This window comes from Megalopta genalis, chromosome 11 (assembly GCF_051020955.1).
Source record: "Megalopta genalis isolate 19385.01 chromosome 11, iyMegGena1_principal, whole genome shotgun sequence".
NCBI classification, from domain to species: domain Eukaryota; kingdom Metazoa; phylum Arthropoda; class Insecta; order Hymenoptera; family Halictidae; genus Megalopta; species Megalopta genalis.
The window spans coordinates 15,780,188-15,792,355 of NC_135023.1; the positions used below are offsets into that span (position 1 = coordinate 15,780,188).

At 34.6% G+C, this 12,168-nt stretch overlaps 1 protein-coding gene and 1 long non-coding RNA gene across 4 annotated transcripts in view; one reads left to right on the plus strand and one right to left on the minus strand.

Annotated features, from left to right (window-relative positions):
• The window catches only part of nAChRa7 (nicotinic acetylcholine receptor alpha7 subunit), a 385,318-nt gene that overhangs the window by 154,124 nt on the left and 219,026 nt on the right, over positions 1 to 12,168 (minus strand). The gene's annotated exons all lie outside the window — the stretch shown is intronic.
• Positions 7,822 to 9,900, plus strand: LOC143260303 (uncharacterized). Its single transcript, XR_013034447.1, has 2 exons — positions 7,822 to 9,646; positions 9,719 to 9,900. It is a non-coding gene; the product is annotated as an uncharacterized LOC143260303 (long non-coding RNA).

Below are 12,168 nucleotides of genomic sequence, written 5' to 3' on the forward strand. Positions count from 1 at the left end.
TCTAGCGAAATATACCGACAGGGATTTCATATATCAAAGTGCCGTGTCAGTGGTACGATACAATGCGATTAATCATCGTAGCAGTTCCTAAACGCCGGCATCATATTTCCCAGTGGCGATGTCTTCCGACGACATCTAGAACGGCGTCCCTAATATTTTCAAATGTCCGCGACAGCAATTCGCCCGGCAAAAATGTCGGAACGCCGCATAATGGTACGGGACTGTTGACTCGCGTCGTGATTTTATCGGACATTAAGTCGCCGTTATTGAAAAACGTAACATCGTTCAGAACGTTGACTTTGAATGACTAAATTGTCCACCATTAACCTGGTTTCCGCGATATGGACCCGTTTATCCATTATCCGGCACGGCCAATAGCGAGATGTTGCCTAGATAACTGGCCGTGGAACGAGAGTGACTTGCTGTTTTCTTGATGCTGATACATCGGGGCGTACCCTCGAATATCGAGGGCGCAATAAACCGTTCACGGGACAGACGTACCGTGACGTTTATCTTTCCTACTACTTATCATCAGAGTGCTCCGCCATTTATTCCAAAGCAATATCGGTAATGCCATCCGATTTGTGTAATGTGTCATTCAACAGATAGGATCCTGACCTACCGTCATTTTATGTTGTAATTATTCGAAATATTAATTTCAGATCGTTGTGAAAAGACTATTTTGAAAATCACGTGGCGATGTAATTATCAGCTCCGAGTCTGATTTATAGTGATCAGAGTTGGACAACATTTTATTCGGATAGAAGATAAGGATTAACGAATACAATACGACCTTATCGAATAAATGTCGGAATAAAAATTTACCTAGATAATAATTTGTCTGAATATGATTTTATTGGAATAAAAATTCATCCGAATAAGAAGTTATTCGTTGTTCGAATTGGAATTTATTTGGACAATAATTGATTCGTGCAATAAATAAAAAAATATATAACTAAATGATATACAAAATAAATAAAATAATAAATAATAAAAAGATAATGTTGTCATATGTAGAAAATAATTTAAAAAGTAATAAATAAATTAAAAATTGTAGAATATAGAGCGTTCATTCATAGTTTATTGATTATTCTCTTCCAAGTTAATTTCTGTTAACTTCTTTTTCAACTGCTGCATCGAAATGTTTCTTCCTTTTGGGTAAATGTTCATTCATACACAACTAAATAATTTTACTTCGGAATGAAAGTTACTTGTATAAGAGAGATGATAAGACAAGATGATACATTATTCAATGCTTAAACCCAATTAATGAGCAACGTTCAACAGTAACAACGTGTACCGATAATACACAAGCAGAAAAAAGAAGGGACGAAAAGATTATGCAGTAAGAAATTTTGACATTATTACAACGAGGATAAATGCATATGTCTGTAAAATAAGTGATTTATGGCAAAGCTTGCGTGAAGTATGCACACAGTGTCGTCGCCCACTGGATACGGTGAAATATGGTCGGCATATCGAACTAGGTAACTAAAAACATTATCAATATGCGGTGAAGAGCGCTCTTGAAAGGCATTGTAACCAAGAAGATCCGGCCAGATGAAAAAACTAATCCATTATTACGTGACACTGTTACAAAAACCGTTCGTGTAATTTCCACCCCAACGCGCGTACTAAGCTAATGTTCGTACCACAAAAACGTTCAGTTTTTTTCCGATTATACTCGAGAGGAGACTAAATCAGAATCCTAGAATCACAGCGAGTGCGAAAATGGAACGAGAAAAACGGCCACAAAAGTTTCGGACTCGAATAAAAATGTGGACCTTGCTAAATAAAAATATTTTCGATTCTTTCGTAACACGAAAATGTTACTACGTTCTCTAACACGAAAACAAAATCGACGCTCGTAAGTTTAATGGCCGCGAACATAAAAAATCGTTTGCGCAGATAAAATATCGTTAGCAAAAATCGTTTGCGAAGCCGGTTCTCGGAAAAATCACTGAGAACCAGCAATTTTCGGGGGCCCGTGTTTTTCCCGCGGAATTTAGAGTTCGGCGAAATGATGACTGAAACTCCCTCTATTTTCGCGCGGACTATAACATACGTCAATTTGAACAAATTCCGAGACACAACGTGCGCGGAATTGATCGAATCCGCGCAGAATGGCCGTACCATTAAAAAAGTTCACGGCTCTCTGGCTGAATTACAACGGCGATAAATTATTTCCTCCAAGAATTTCTAATTTCATTTCCTCGATTAATGCATCGTTAAAAACTGCGGTGAAATTTACTGCGACGGAGACCGCGTTCGACCCGCGAACACGAGTAGCGATTTCAAGTATTCGCGACTGCGTTCTATTGATCCTGCCTGTAATTTATTTATTGCAAACCCCGACATCAAACAACTCGCTGCACGATTCGTGCATCGCACGGATAACTGGGCGTTTCGCGGATCATTCGTTTCATACAAGAATTATCAGCGCATTCAAGCAGCCTTCAGACGTGCGAAGTGCACCGGTTGTTACGAGGCTTTTTACGGTCGAGCGAGTGCACGTCTAAAATATTGCACGCCTTTTACTGTTCCTTGAAAATCTGCCTTTATTTCTTTCATGTTTGTTGCTTGACTGGGAAGTTATTTGTCGGGAAACGACGCTTCCATTTTTACTAATCGTTATTTTAGATAGACCTTGAATAATTTATAATTTCCTTAAATAATGTTCGGCAATAATTTAGAATCTAATAATATTTTCTAAATAAACCATGTAATTTAAAGCACTGATAAATCAATAAACATTCTGCTTATCGTTTTATATTATATTGTTTCTTTACCATTAGGTCGATTTCACATCAACGAACAAATTAGATTAAGAAAATGCTGTAACGTTAAATTCTTTTCATCTTCATTGAAGTTGTAATTTTTTCATTTTATATCTGACAGCTCTTTCAAAAAGCGTTTAGTATGTTAAAAAATTGTTCTTGGTGTTAAGCGAATATTATACTGTATGAAATCCATTTAAATTTGCGCTTCTACTTCCACGTAATTTGTAAGAGTTAAATAAAGCTTCATTTGCACGATGAATGCAGACATACGAAGTCGTTTGTACAGAGTTTTGTACTCAACAGAGACCGTAAAAGCTTTCATAAAGACGACCCACTCATCTTTTTGGATAACAAAATCGTTCTGAACTTATTCATGCACACGACACATATGATTAATCAGGCGATAAACGTTTTTCAACGATGAAGTTTACAAAACCAAATAAAAAAAATGTGGGATGTATATTCAGCACTGCATGAATTCGAAGTCTCTCCTGATCAACTATGTTACCTAAATTTTTATTAAAAATTTTGTTCGTCGAGGTATCACACGAGCATGGCAGCGGATTTTATTTAATTAAAAAGTGTACTTTCTAGTTCTCTTTGCAAACATAAAAATCGTTACAGCTACACTTGTCGAACTTTTAATGTAATTTTTAATTGTAATTCTAAGTAGTATAGCTCCGTCACTGTTTTACTTGTTTATTTCGTAGCATTGGTTGGAATTTTATTCGTTTGAATTTAATTAAATGTCGCAATCCACGAAACACACTTGAACCTGAACTTTTGTCGTTTTCCAGTTCAAGGCTTATTTCGACGATTAACCACGCCAATCTATTATGGATTCTTCGCTGTTAAACTTGAAGCAGTTCTGAAATAGTTTGCTCCAGGAATGTTGTCTCTAATTGCATCACCGTCGGGCTGAATTAAAGTTGGACGATTTATAGAGTTCATTTCGCCAGTCAATCTATCATGCGTTCGTCTAGGAAAGGGTCAAAAGAATCAGCCGGAAGATGCAAAGAATATAATTTACACCGGTGTGCATAATTATAGACCCGAAGTAACTTTTGCATTTCTAGTAATATCTACATAATAACTTAACAAAATACTGTATTAAGAATAATAAAATATAGATAAATAGTTTTTGTTTAAATACCACTTAAAATGTAAAAGTTACTTTGAGTATGTAATTATTCACATTATTCTACTTCACAATAGACGCTAATTTTTTAAGTGGCCAGTATGTAATCAGCAAACTGCTTATTTGATGCACTTACGACAAAATTGAACACATGCAATTTAAAATGATAAGGAGATGAAATGAAATTAAGAATGCCGAGATATTAATTTAAAATAATTAAAATGATTGAAAGAAGGAATAATTTCCTACTTGATCTCTAGTTCTTGTAATTAGTACAGAAAACTGTTATTTCCCATAAAGATACACAGTCTAGTAATCAATTTTATTACGCAATTTAGTGGCTCGCTTTTAGTAGAGTAATTAAATTGTACTTCGAAGGTTCAAGATTATAATTTTTTGCTGTTATTAATTCTATATTCTGTGTTTTCCATTGCTGTTCATGCTAAAATAACACGTACGTTTTGTGAAAAGGTAGTTCGTAAAAAGTTTATGTTTAAATGATGGTTCATAATAAAGTTTATAATCAACAACTTTTATTCCGGTTCTAAATCTATCTTCTTCTGAAAATAGTACGCGATTAACTTTTATCTACTTTATTCGTCATTATTAATATATTTCATCAGTTACTCTTAAACTCGCGAATTTCCAATATTGGAATTCTTTAATTGAAATTCATTCGACTTTTGTCATTCGCTGAACTCGATCTAACTAATTTATAATAAGCTTCCAACATGAAGCTCTAAAATACTGTAGCATCTATAAATTGTCATTTAATGATTGTGACAGTAGTCAGTAAATCAAAAATCTATAATAATATAAATTCATTAGTAACAATAATTTTCAATGTAATTTGAATTCACATAAATATTTTGTATTTGTAGAAAAATATATAATTACGAAACAAAATGAAGGTTGTAATAGTTAGTTAACAACCAAATATGAAAGCAACATTCATTGAAGAAAGAACATTGTTTTATTATTAATATATTTCGTAATATATTATGATTATATTCAATATCGAACACAGAATACTACTTATCGTTACTATTTCAGTTTATCAATTTCATATAATATTCACATTAAGTTTACGTCACTAATTGTTGGCATACTTTGTATCTAACAAATTCTAGATACTAACAAATTACCTAATCGTATAATTTCGTAGATTGGTCGAAAATGGCAAATATATTTAAAATCGTTCTTAGATCATTTTGAATTAGGTATGAAGAATTTATCTAACGAGTTTACAGGTTTATTTTGACTAGAAACAATAATGAAAACCTCCTAAAAACGAATTAATTTGTTACTACAAACTTCTACACAACCGTAATTCGAGCTTGTACAGACGAAATCGATTCCATTCCGCTTGCTGAATAAATAATTACTTTCATTAACGATCGCCCCATAGAAATTCAACTCGGAACCGATCGGCGAACGTCCAAAGATCCCCGAGAAATGTCAAGGTATGGTAATCGACAATCTCGGACGTACGGTTCACAAGATTGATTCAACGAATCCGAATCGAATTGAACAACGAGTTGCCTTCAGCTTTGAATCGACTACCGCGATTCGACAATGGGAGAAATGGAAATGCCAAATCCGGCTGTTTGTCGATTACATGTACCCTTCCGGAACTATAATACACGATGATTTACTTCGACTGATAACGGAGAATAACTGTGCTGCTTGGATCGTAGGAAATGATAGGGAAGCTCGCTATCGATTTACGCGGAATTTGATCTGCGCGATTTCAATTTTGTCCGGTCTCCATCTTCCTGTCTCCGAGCCGATGACGATCATCTGTCTGTACTCCTATCTTCGGCAACATTTTTCACTCGACTCTTGCTTTACGATGGATCGCGCATTCCTCCGTGCGATTTATGTGTACACGGAAGTTGATACTGCATCGGTGCGTGCTCTCTGGAAAAGCTCCGAATTTCTTCGTTTAATACTGAAACTACCAGAGAGATCGAGAAATAACCTGTTTCGAATTCTCTGTTTTCGAAAAATCCTTTGTTGTACTGGGTTGGTAAGTAATTTCGGCTTTGAAACAACAATAGAAGAATACTTAATGTCATGGTAAATTTGTTTACTTATGAAAGCTCTTTAACATTTTCCCAAAAATGCGTTGTTTTCAAGATATTATATTTCAAGTTTTCAAATGCAACGTAGCTGTACCTTTTAAAGGATATAAATAGTACAAAAAATGGAACACTGACGGCAGGTACAATATCTGTGTAGGAAACAAACGAGAAACAGTTGCACTCTTCTTCCAATATTATTCTTTCGATGGTTACAAAATTACATTCGACGTGATCGAATAAAGATTAGCGTTTTCATCACTTTCGAATATAACAAGAAACGAAGAATATAATTATATTATATTATTATTATATAGAATTATATTATATTATTATTATATAGAATTATATTATATTATTATTATATAGAATTATATTATAATATTATTATATATAATAATAAAAGTGTAACACTGTTTAGCGTGATAATCATGGAGTTGTAAAACTCTATCACAATGGACAAAACCGTAATTTAATACTTGCTTCAAAGTGACACACAATGGTCTAATTTGATGCTATTATAACATTCACAGGACATTTAGAGAATATTAATAGAACGAACTGAATCTAAATAGTGCAATCCTACAGCACAGAGATAACTTAATTCACAGCAGCGTTTTTACAACTGCCTATGCATAAGTTCTTAAACAGTGGAAATAAATCAATATCATCCGCTGTGCGATGAAACGTAAAATGATTCTCATAATAATAACACAAGTTTCAATGTACCCCATCAGTCCCTACGAAGAGTACGTTGAACTGTTTTGCTTTAACTGCAGAGATTAAAATTGATAGCACAACATCTGTTCGCAGTTAGTCACGCTGAATTGCATTCGTTAAACGATTAATCCACGGCCATTGTTGCTGAATGGAAGGCGCAGTGTATTGTATTGTGCGCCGGCATCAGCAGTCCAAATTTCCCAGATGGTTCTTAATAATTGGTTAGTGTTTCGGGATAGAGTCAAACGGTGAAGTCATGCGTATTGCACTTCGTGAAATGAACTGATCGAGTTTAGAGCTTTGAAATCTATTTTCGATCACGCGGCTCGTGACATAATAGTAATGATACTAATAAAGAACATCGATAAACTATATAGTTATAACTAGACTGTGGATTCATGTGCAAGATAAAAATTCTTTGCGTCGATTGTAAAACAAACGAGCCAATTTCCTCTTCTACTTTAATTATTTATTATTATTATTTATTATTCTACACTGATTATTAAATAAAGTAATCACAATCAGAATCTGTAAATACAATTTCAACATTACAGTGCTGATGCATTCCAAATGGAGAATGAGTTTGTCTTGAATTATATCATTGTTACGTACATCACCGTTTTTTTCAACTTCAAATCACTTTACAAACCAAAACTTCTGATATTATTATATGATCTTCATTTTAACAATTTGTACTTTAAAACTGATCAAATAAAATGCATTAGTTCAATGAATTGCCGATGTACACTATCAAAACAGTACTGTAACTAGAAAATTTGTCAAAGAAACTTATGGCACCAAATGTCTTAAAAAGCCTAAATTAAAACGAATTACATTGCGTTCAGATTTCAGTTAAGGAGACACGTGTAATATTATGAAACGTCTTGTAATAAATGCTCGGCATAGCTTCACGCTTGACAGCCACCGCTCGGCAATTTCACAGTTACGCCGATTATCGACAATTACATACAGTTTACACCCGCGTACGCTCATGCACGGGAAGATCTGCGTGTATGCGTTCAGATATGCGTGCGCTATAGCATCGAAGCGTTATTACGATCGGCTGGTTTGACGTATGGTTTCATATGTGAGATATCTTAGCTCGTGATCTGGACCAAGCCAGTGTTGCAACGGCAGTAATTAGAAGGCAGCCAGTGTATACGTGTGTGCATGTGGGCGGGCTGCTTTGTTCGGGATGTACCTGACTGCAAAGTGCAACCAGATGATACCCCACATTTGCCTAACTTCTGGAAACTTAAAGCGGCGTCGAACGAAGATTGGAGGTATCCAGGCGAGCCCGAAATCGTGGCACATAAAATATTCCCGACACGGCATCACCACCAAACAACTCGCCAAAATTGAATCGACGAATTATTAATATCGTTCCATTTTGACGGCATTGTTCGTCTCATTGGTCGAGTCTTCTGGTCTAGAAAAAATAGTGATTATTATAGGAGCTACGTGTCTTTATAGAACATTCTGCCAAAGAATTAAGCTTCATGGTATAATAATTAATTCCAGCCGTTCTCTTTATCTGAAACGAAGTAATGATGAATCTTTTTAATCAATATGGATACAGGCTTCGAACACCTTTATAATTATTGAATTTTATTCTATTATTTTGAAGAGATAAATGAAGCACACTCCTCTGTTGAATTTTTGGGAAAAACACCTTTACAAAATTTTGAGTTCTCTAAAGAAACATTCTAAGTGACAAAGTTGCATGAAATACCCAATAAGCTATGCAACCTTCGTTAGTTCTTTATTATAATGCTGGTAAAGCATATACTCAAGTGCATGTACACGCTATTTATATTCTCCCTAGGTGCTGCATGTAAATGTGTCTTGTTAAAAATGTGTGTCACGTCTGTGGCACGTTGTGTAAGTTCGGTACACGAAGTTCCTGATGATCAATTCCGCGGGTACACTAATTTGCTATTTAAATACGGATTTCCGTTCATATTACACCAAAGTTTGTTATAGCTGAGATTTTACATGACACATTGTTCATGCAGATGAGTAGAACACCTAAGGTTTATTTACATGTAATCAGCAAGATGTAGGCCAGCTTGTATACGCTAATTTGTAACAGACCAAAATATCAGTTTATGAAAAAATGAATTCGGGGTTCGAGTGTAATTCGTCAACAAATTTTTCGACTCACTTTTTTCTCGGTTAAATGTCCTAAATTTGAACGGTGGCGTGTACGTGTTGCCCGAGAGGATTAAACTATTCCATCTGTCTCTGTCTAGCACGCACATATATAAGATGACAGTTTCAAAAAGCCAGTAATTAGTTTAGCAGCAGTGACGGCACGCAAAACATGCCCACAGGGAAAGTGAATTTATTACACGTTTTGCACGCTGCAATGTGGAGATAACGTTATTGTAGTCTCTCGAAATCTGTTGGGTTTTATCCATTTACATATACTTCAGTGGTCACGTGAATAATAGAACTTATTAGTGATCACGTAGCTCAACTGAATAATTTAAATAAATGCACAACATTTGGATAATCGACTGTTTAATTAAAAACAGTCAGCTGTATAATAAGTAGACTTTGGACCTTTATGCGAAATAGTAATCATCTGCGTCAATTATATGTATCCGTGAATTAGTTTCATCCTTTGACTTTTCATTTACTTATTATCCACGTAGAATCAGATGTCAATTAATAATTTCGAAGAATTGCGACAGATTTTCAGTATTCGTTGTTTCATTTAAATTGATCGTCGAACATTCCGTGATAGTGTGTCAATCCGTTTGAATTTAATTAAATTTAAAAACTTGGACACGGAATGGAACACAGAATAATGACCGACAAATTGTTTATCTTCGAACTTCTATAACGTCGGGTGAAATATTTCCTAAATAATTTGTGTGCTCAGAACGGAAACGCAGAAATTGATTGTTTAACATGATATTACGGTAATAATTTAGTGTTTCTTTAATTTTGTGGTGTGATTTATCGGATTTCAAAATTTGCTTTGCCTTTCCCAGGAAGATGCTAAAACATATGTTTAAGATCAAAGACTTTGTAACCACAAAGTAGCAGCGGTTTTATAAAGAGGTAACTAAAACGTAACCGGGAATTTCACGGCGAGAAGATGGCAAATGGATCGCAGATAACAAAGGAAATTATATTGTGGCGTAATAAAGTAATAAAGCTCTTTTCCGCTTAACTTCATTTTTACTTGAAATCGGACGAAACTTTCACGTAGACCTGATTATTATCTCCTCTGGTATTGAAGGCAGAAAAAGAAAACGAACGAAGAACCACTTCGAAATATCAATTATTGCTGATTTTATTAAAATTTTTAGGAAAGGTTAAGGATAAGATTCGTAGGCGATATTAGACAGCATAAAAATTACGAACATCAAATATTGTTTCTTTTTTGACACCTAATTATCATGAAAAGATGAAAACATATTTATTACCAGAAACTCATACAAAAACTAGTAATAAACTTTGGATCAACATTTACCTTGAATTTTTTGGAATTTTAATACTAACGAGATTAATTTTGCAGAGCGCTATATTTTGGTGTCTGAATAACTAGTTCTTGAATCACTGATTAGTACACTGCGGATTTTATGCATTTAAGACAAAAATGAGTAATTGAAATATAAAATTGTGAAAACATAAGAAGGATTCAATGATTTAAAGTTAACAAAATTATCAGCAGAAGCAATTTATTGTTATTTAATTTCTGTTTCTTGCAATCGACGTAGGTCATTATTCTATCGCGTAAAGATTCGCAGTCTACTGATTACGAAGATAAAATTCAAGGGATCTCTTAATTCATTAATTGTGAACAACATTCGTGTTTCGCAAATTATATTTAAAATCTTCTCCTTACTCGTTGATACAGTATTGAGGCAAGTGACTTGCTAACGTAAGCAAAAGCAAACATTTCCCGTCGATTCCGAGCGACAAGTGGCACAAATTCTTCAGCGATTTCCAACGATTTTCAACGATTTCCACTTGGTTATTACAGATTTCTGTAGACACCCTGTACGTGAATTATATATATATATGAAGCGCGTGTCTGACACCATTCCGGCGTAAGTCTAACTTGATGGCATTGGTTCAATACGATCTATATGTTTGCGTCCGTCGTGCGCAGTTCCAGGTATATCCAGCCAGAGGATCTGGACCAATGCACTGCCCTACCGTTAGTAATTAGTAGGCAGGTTAGTGCATTCCTGTGCATACGCACACGAAGTTACTGCCGCGACTGCTGTCCGTACGCATATCGGATTCGCTGCGATGAAATTCGCTCACATGAAAAGCTTCCGTCCGTCGGAATTATTGGCCGGCCGAAGCAAAACGTGATAACGATAATTCCGTTCGAATCTAATTCAATTTGTTTGCGGTTACATGTAATTGATCCCGATCAAAGAGTCCCGTGTTGTCTCCATTGCGGATGGGAATTTCAACTGTTACGTAAAGCCCTTCGGATAACATGATGCACGATTACAGCCAGTGTATTGCGACTCAGATACACTTGGTCTATTACCAACAACAATGCGATGATGACGATTCGTGCATTAGTTTATTTTCCGGGATGGTTTCAGAGTAGGAGAGAGTAAACTCATACTACTATACGATAACTTCTACTACTATTCCGAGTACTCTCGGAATCGAGAGTAACACTCGGCGAAAGTAACATTGCAAATAATTTTAGATTTAATACAGCGATCATTGCACATCTTTCATTTATTATGTAGAACTACTTTTTCAACGTACACGTTGTCATTTCAATCACATTTATATGCAATTAATATATTCTAACTAAAATGACTTTTCGATTGTCTGGAGTAACTTGTTCTTAAAGGCTTAAAATTATGATCACTTAATTTATGATTTTGGAAGTATGATTTTCTTTCTGGTAATCTTTGACTTGATCTATTTAAATGTAAAATCGATCTTCGCTTGACTCTCTGAAGCGTTTAGTTTGTGAAAACTTGTGGTCTCTCAGTCTGGAAATCGATTATCTACACTGACATTTGTGAAATCTAAGAAATAGGAACAGCATGTGAAAAAAAGCAGAGAAGAAAGAGAATAAAAGGCTATAAAAAGAAAGAAGAAAAGGACGAAGTCATTTTTCATTGTAATTCAGTTTCATAAATAGTTCAATTTAAAGAGAAAAAAATGTTGCTAACGTCTACACGCCATATTAGTCTTATTATTATGACAGCTTAATGTTATTTCTTATTGAATTGTTATATATTTTATTATTTATTATTCTTATTATTTTATCATTTTTCTAATACCTTAATATAAAATCTCTACTAGGAATAATGTATTTAAATATAATACAAAGATTAAATAATGGAACGTTTGGATACTACACATTCTAAAAATAAGTGTTCGGATAAGGGAGTCTCTACTGTATATCGATAATATTATGTAATATTTGTTGCGTAGCTATGCATTATGACTGCGC